Here is a 7,995-nt window from a genome sequence, read left to right on the forward strand (position 1 = left end):
GAGGTGGGAGCGTCCGTGAGGTCCCCAGGGGGCGCAGGTGTTTCCGCCACGCCTACATTCTCGTGGATTTTAAAAACGGCCATATTTATCAATTTGCCCATCTCCCCCGCAATTCCTTTCGCACAATTTAAGTGTACACCATCTTGTCTAAAGAGGCTTGGCTTTTCAACAAATCTGTTCCAGACATTATTGAAATATAATTTTTCTCTGGTACACATTTCCTTAAGGGCTCCATTAATTTCTACTACTCTGTTCCTGCAGTAAGATGTTCACCCACGGTGAAGCTTGAGGCAGAAATGGGCAAGGTTCGAGAGTCATGCGTCCGGGAATAGATAGAGACAGTTGGAATGGACAGAAGGACAGACAGACAACGAGACAGAAACAGGAACGGGATTGATGGTAACCTATATGGAAAAGGCAATAAAACATTCTTTATAAAGTGGAGTAAGATTAAAGATTTATTTTTTAGTTTTAAAGGATAATACAGTAATTGTAGTAGATTCGGCGGCCACCATCCACTCAGTCGATGTAGTGCAACACTTCGGGGTAACTCTTGTATTCAACTGACTAGCTAAATGTTTCCTTTTACTCTGGGAAGCCATTTTAATACATCACCGTGGTAACCATACTCGTACAACTAAATGACCATCTGATTGCCTCTGCTAATGAAGTTGGAGGAGGTTATGTATTCACCTCTGTATGGTTGTCCACCATATAACTCATAGTTATTGATGGATTTAAGTGAAAGTTTGTGGATATGTAGGTTATGGGCCATGTTTTTGAAACTTTGGAATTAAATTTTGTTGATCAGAGTTTTCTGGTATAGGTGTCGGGGAGTGTATGCGCTCTCAGAGTGCTTGCATAACTCTGTAAAATGCGTAAAGGATCCCTGTTCGGATGATGTACAGTCGTGTGCCATAAATAATCACCTATACTCCTGTACTCCCATGCCTCAGACTGGCTCCTTTAAGTGCGCGACAATTCACAATGGAGTAAGAGAGGGGCTGAGAGGGAGAGGCCAGAGAGAGAAGGGCAGGTGGGTGTGGGGGACGAATGATGCGGTGCTTGGGTGGAGTGAGGGAGGGGAGGGAGGGTAGGCAGGGGAGGGAGGAATGAAACTGAAGTTGTGGCCACATAATTGTCTATTTTCTTTCATTCAGGGCATCATATAAAAGGAGTTACTATTCGGTAGATAAAGCTGCATTACACCTTGTATAGCGACGTCAGATAACAAGCTTTAGATAGGTGGTGATATCAAGGACTGGCTCGTGAGAGAAGTATACTGACGTGACATCAACATTTGTGCGGAGCCAGATATTTGTGTTTATCCGTGTATTCTGACTTCGGACACAGAATGGAATCTGGATGGCTTTGACTTCCGTAATGTTTGTGTAAGAAACATCCTCTACCCTTACATGGAATTAATTTTTGGAACTAAATATTATATGCAGCCACTTGACATGGCTGTGTCCACGGTAAATATGATCACCCTCATGAGTACTCACACTCCCTCTATACAGTCACCCTCATGTCTATCTATCTATCTATCTATATACCTAGGCTGCTTCCCCCAAGGAAAGGGAAGTGGCCGAGACAGAACGACTCACTCTCCATTTACTCATCCATTCAAACACATTCATTACATCTTAGCCCCAAAGGGAGAACGGACAGATCAACACTTGCATCACACCGCACAAGGGTCAACTGCGCAATGCAATCAGTGAGACATCCGCAGCAGGGCCCGACAGCAGAACTGGTTTACCCCTGCCACATCATAACAGACCCATCCCCTTACCCGCACCTGACCTGACTAGCCAGTCAGACCAAATGCGGAAGAATATCCCCCTCAGGGCTGCGTCATCACTTATTCATTCACAGTTTCTCTCCATTCCCTTTCTGTCCCTGTGGCCACTCTTTGTGCTCAACAGACATCCCTCTCGCATCCAGCGCTCTCTTCACACTGTCCATCAACTCCTATTCATTGGTCTCCCTCTCAGCGCCTTACACCTCTCGCATCAGATCTGATTATCTTTTTCACCTGTCGTTCATTATCAACTCTCTCCATATGCCCAAACCATTGCAACACCCACTCTGCTCAACTCTACCAGCCATCTCCCGAACAACTCCAGATCTCCTTCGCACTTCATCATTTCGCACTCGATCCATACGAGTCACTCCACACATACTCCTCAGACATCTCATCTCCATTACATTCAGAAACTTTTTCACTCTCTGCTACACCCACATTCCATGTTTCATTATATAATGCAGTCGGTACCACAACACCCTCCTTACAGCCTTCTCTTTACATCCATTCTAAGCGAACGACATGTAAACACTTTTTTCATTCCTCCCAGCACCTTTCCTACTTCATTTATTCTAAACTTCACTTCTGCATCTATTCTTCCATCCATGTAACATATGACCCAAGATATTTAAAACAATCTACCTCCTCAAGCAACTCACCATTCAAAACTATATTCATCCCCACTACCATCTATCAGCCCCTCGTACATTTCATCACTTTACTCTTATTCTCATTTACTTTCAATTTCCTCCTTTCACACACCCTTCCCAAACTCCTCTACCAACTGTCTCAATCTCTCCTCTGAATCAGTCACCAGTGCAGTATCATCTGCAAACAGCTGCATGCTTCAGATTCCACTCTCCTCCATCAACATTTACCAAGACTCAGACCACCTAAAATATCTTGCATTCACCTCCCTTACAACACCATCCATGTAAATATTAAACAACCAAGGCGACATCACACATCCCTGTACTGACCCCACTCTCTGAAACCAATCACTCACAGCATTTCCCACTCTTACACACGCTTTACTATTTACATAAAAACTTTTCACCCCTTTTAGTAACCTACCATCAAGTCCTTTTAATCTTAAAACAGTCCACAAAGCCTCCCCTATGAATTCTATCATACGCTTTCTCTAAATCCATAAATACCCAAAACACACATCCTTGCCTTTCGCTAAATACTGTTCTGCACTTGTCTCACAGCAAACACCTGATCAACGCATCCCCTCTCTCTCCTAAAGCCACACTGCTCATCACTAATCACTCCCTCTGTACCCTCTCTAACTCTCACCAATTAACACTCTACCATACACTTTACCTACAACACTCAACAGACTTATACCCCTAAAGCTAGTACATTCATACTTATCACCCTTGCCTTTCTCCCCAACAGGGACCACACAAGCACTTATGATCCATTGGCAACATACCTTTCTCAAAGCACCCATTCAGCAGTCTTACTAACCAGTCAACAATAGTCACTCCACCACCCTTCAGGCATTCCACATACACCCATCCATACCTGCCATTTCCCCTGTTTTCATATCCTTTACTGCCTTCTCCACTTCTTCCTTCGTGATCCAAAGAATCATTCAACTCTCCCATACATTTATTCCTTGCACATGCATCCGCCCTGATATCAGCCACCCTTTCCTCCTCTACATTTAACAATCTTTCAAAATACTCTGCCCATCTCTTCACAACCTGCATCCGTCTCAGTGCCTTCACCACATCCTCTGCTTTTACTCGTTCTTCCTTCCCAAACTCTCCACTTTCGCACCCTTTTCACCTCCCTTCCTAAAACATTTTTCTTATTCTGTTGAAAAATTCCTCTTAATAATACTTTACCCCTCCTGCATCTGCTGCCACTTTGGCACATCCTGCTGAGCCCTTCACGCTCTATTCCTCTTCCTGCTGCTGCCTTTCACATATGAGGCATCTCATGTTCTTCCTCACACAGCCCTGCAGTTCATATGCCCGTCTCTTCTCAATACCACAGCCATGCTTACTTCCCTGCACCACCCTCATGTAAATTCAATAATTGTTTAGTAGCAATCTCCATGTAGAAAGAGAAGCTATTTTCAGAATAAATGTACATAAGAGGTAAATAAATTTGATCTCCTGTGCTCATGGGTGGATATAGTACCAGTGTCTCTCATTACCTATTAGAGGAAAGAAATGGCTCAAGCTCACTTCCCCAAACTCCCAAAGTATGCTCTCTGTCGTCTTTTGACACTGGTCTCAGCCAAAGCAACCAGGAAAGCCTTAGTAAGTAAGTCCCAGCGAGTGGCCTCATGCCTTAAAAACCTCTATGCAGACGTCTCAGCACCGGGAAAACCAATGTTAATTTGATGGTTGCCACTGGTTTCGTCCTGAACAATCCTACTCGTCTTTGGTGTGCTGGAGGGAGGCTGAACCATATGTTCTCTCACCAGCTTCCACGCATAAGGTTGATTGCTTGGAGCTAAAAGCGGGACATTGTCACAGTGTGTGTGTCTGAATAGAGAGAGAGAGAGAGAGAGAAAGAGAGAGAGAGAGAGATACACTGACTTGAATAAGAGTGACCAGCGACAGCTGCCACATAACCCCTCTCCCTGAGGCTGCTCAGTCAGCTTTAATGCTCTCAGACGAACCTCAATGACTATTACCCAGTACAGTGCAGTGGAATGGGCCGACTAAAGTTGGCGATTAGTGTAATGATTTTATATTAACAAGTGTCAATTATTTCAGTTGGTTTGGATTAAGCTTTATAGTACAAAGCCCAGTGTTTTAGATAATTTACAAAACAGCAAGACGTTTTACTCACAATTAAAAAGCAGGACAGATAGAAAAAAAAAAAAAAAAAAAGAAAAAAAAGGCGAGAGTGTCCCTCCTTAAGGCGGGCCTATGGTCGCCTTATCCACGTCAATTGACAGTCTGAGACAACTCAGTCTCATTAGCTCTGCACTAATAGTTGTTGTAAAATCAGTTATCCTTCTCTCATAAGACAGGTCAGTGATCTTTATCCTAAAGCTTGTTGCTCTGACTGTCACTATCTGAGGTGCAATGCAGCTTTGTGTATTGAATAAAGTAACTCAACTATACTAGTCTTGTGAATGACATGAAAATAGAACAGGTATGTGGCCACAACTGGCATTTCATTCTCTCCTCCCCTGCCTGCCCTCCCTCCCCTCCTGTCACCCCAGCACCATCATTCATTCCCCCCCTGCTTCCACCCTTCTCTCCTCCAACTCTCCCTCTCAGCCCCTCTTACTCTGATGTGACTTGCTGCGCATAAAGGAGCCAGTCAGAGGCATGGTGTACATGAATATAGGTGATTAATGTGGCTGACTGTACACTTGTTAGGGTTTCCATATGGGATGTGGTTGGGGTTCTAAATTATCTTCCCATCCACAGTGCCACTAAGGGGAGAGGCAGGCCTGATTAACTCTACGCCTTATTAATGCAGTGCAACTGGTCAGTGCCTGGACTGAGTGCTGTAGACTCGGACCTTTACCAACCTGATGAATAAAATCATGGGAATGGATGATAGATGGATCTGATAGATAAATAGGTACAGGTAGCCTAAGCTGACACGACCAATAAATCTTTTGTTTTGCAATTCTTTATGATGGAATATTCCTTTAGATAAAGCCACTCTAATAATCTCACTTCATCTTTTGTTTTGGTATAAATTTCTCTACACTACCTGTACATTTTTCCTCCTCCTTCACCTCTCTGATACCCCGTAGCTGTCAGGGTCCCCCGTGCACACTGGACCTTTCACTGCCAGAGTCCTAGGAGCTCAGTTGTAACCTGTTCCTCTCTATCTCTCTCTCTCTCTCTCTCTCTCTCTACCCACCCACTCACACCCACACACACACACACACACACACACACACACACACACACAGCTAGATGGGTATATATATAGGGAGAGATCTAAAAACCGCATACCATACTTTTGCTGAAGCTCTGTTAGGCTGTTTCCACCATTCGACAGTTTATACTATTAGTGTTCATCTCCTGGTTATAGTGTGTTAACTGCCAATGGTACACACAATGAGGTAAACGGTGATACAAGGTAGAGCGGAGGTGTGGAAGATATCAGTGATTCAACATTATTTTGAGTATGTTTCCTGTTGTAGAAGCTAATGGATTGAGGTATTTTCTTCATTAACTTCACTACCTGGATGGAGGAAAGCCAGGCTCATGGAGAGGAGGAGTGGTGGGATGGGAATTAAGAGGGAACGGGCTTTTGATTCAAGCCCACCTTTTCCTTCTTCTTCTTCTTCCTTTCCATCTTGTATTCTCTGAGTGAACGAAGGTCTTTCTGCTCCAGTCCACCTCTTTCCCATATTTCTTACATTCATTCTCAGAGAACTTCAGCTAATTGCATCTTCTTCACTGCTCTCTGCTTCTTTACACTTAACCTTCCCCTCCCCGTGACCTTTACTGAAACAGCGCTTGCCATTGATAAGGTGTTGAATTAATGAGAAACAGATCAACACATTGATCCATTCTACAATCAATCCCAGTGACTCTTACGCACGTCACCATCAGCAGATTTTATAAACCAGGTGGGCCCAACTATTTTCCACTAGCAGAGCACAGTCTCACACAGCAATTGTCCGTTTACACTTCTGCGGTCCCAGACGAATGAGCTTTCCTCTGTATTTTTTATAGTTTCAGCATCTGTTCACAGGGTTCTGAAACTGCTACGAGCAGTGCAAAAGAACAGTCAGAAAGCAGGGAGTTCAGATCCGTTTGATTATTGTAGATTAGGTTAGCAAGATGCCTTTCCAGGTTTCGACTTTGATTCAGGGCGGTAGTGCGTGGATCTGTCAGCGGGATCTATACCTGTGCAGGGGTAACCTTCTCCTGCTCATAGCCTCAATTACTTTAATAAAGCATACAGGACTCTGCAGCCATGAATGGAAGGTTGTAAGCAACATTCTCATGTCTTACTCTACATATTTCTACATAACATATTTACCCCAAATGACTGAGGGTATCCTTCAATCTCATACACTTTTCTGTGTGAAGTTCATATTCCTATGCAAATGGTTCATCTTCAACAGAACAGCACCATCGTCCACTACCGGCGGAGAAATATCAGCTAACGTTTGCTGTTATCATGACCGTATGCTGGTTTCCAGTCACTGATATTTTATTTAACTTCTTCCAGGAAACACCTCATAAGGCTGGCATCTGGCGTGTGATCAATTGCCTTCAGGTGGTCGAAACTTGCAATTATGTATTCAGTTCACCAGCGCCGCACATTTTACTCATTGTCATCCAGATATTGAGAGCGAAAACGTGAGGAACGGTGTTTTGTGGGGGGGGATGTGTGGTGGTGTATTTCGGACTTACCTTCTTTTTAGATAACCCGTGAGGAACGTTTTGTGTGTGTGTGTGTCAATGTGTGTGCAACGTGTGTGTGCTGTGTTGGGGGGGGATATTTGAGCGATGTTAGGGGAGATCAGTTCTGTAATGGTTGGTGCAGTTTGTGACAGGGTATCCAACACTCCACCACACATATCACACACCTTGCAGCTGGATTACACATGCCGCGGTGGGATGTGTAATGGCGTAATATCTTCACTGGTTGGAAGTTGCACGGGAAGGCCTAAGAAAAAGACATATTTCTCTGAATGACTTTAGCTGCGTTTCATGACTCTAAACTTCTTCCGAATTGTACGTTTCCCTTTTTATGTTTCGCATTCATAGTAAAGGTATTTAAATATTGTTTCATCAGTATCAAATTTAGTATTGCTGAACTCTTAATATTCCATTCATTGTGTACGCCGTGTATACCAGTTATGTACCTGTGATATTAAGTGGTGAACCCTGCAGCTTCTCACGTTTCATCGATGTTTGGATTGGTTGTAACAGAGATAAAAAAGTGTTGCGAATTGAATGCTTAGTACGCAGGTCGACCACACACGCTGTCTAATCACGCCAGATTCCAAACGTCTACTGTTTCCAGGAAGTTGGATGAAGATTCATACTAATCACCCGTGCCAGTTTGTGTGCAAAGTAATAGCTCAGTCTGCAGGTGGATTGGTGGCAGTAGGTGTGAAGGAAGTTTTTAGAATTTAGGTGGATCTGGGTCCGGATACAGGAAGACCAATGAAGTAATTTTGTTGAAGCGTTAATCGAGGTATGTGCGCTCCGATAATGTCGAAACAGGGCAAGGCC

Source organism: Coenobita brevimanus, chromosome 36 (genome assembly GCF_032717465.1).
Source record: "Coenobita brevimanus isolate Jiangsu-jjx chromosome 36, ASM3271746v2, whole genome shotgun sequence".
Taxonomy (NCBI): Eukaryota; Metazoa; Arthropoda; class Malacostraca; order Decapoda; family Coenobitidae; genus Coenobita; species Coenobita brevimanus.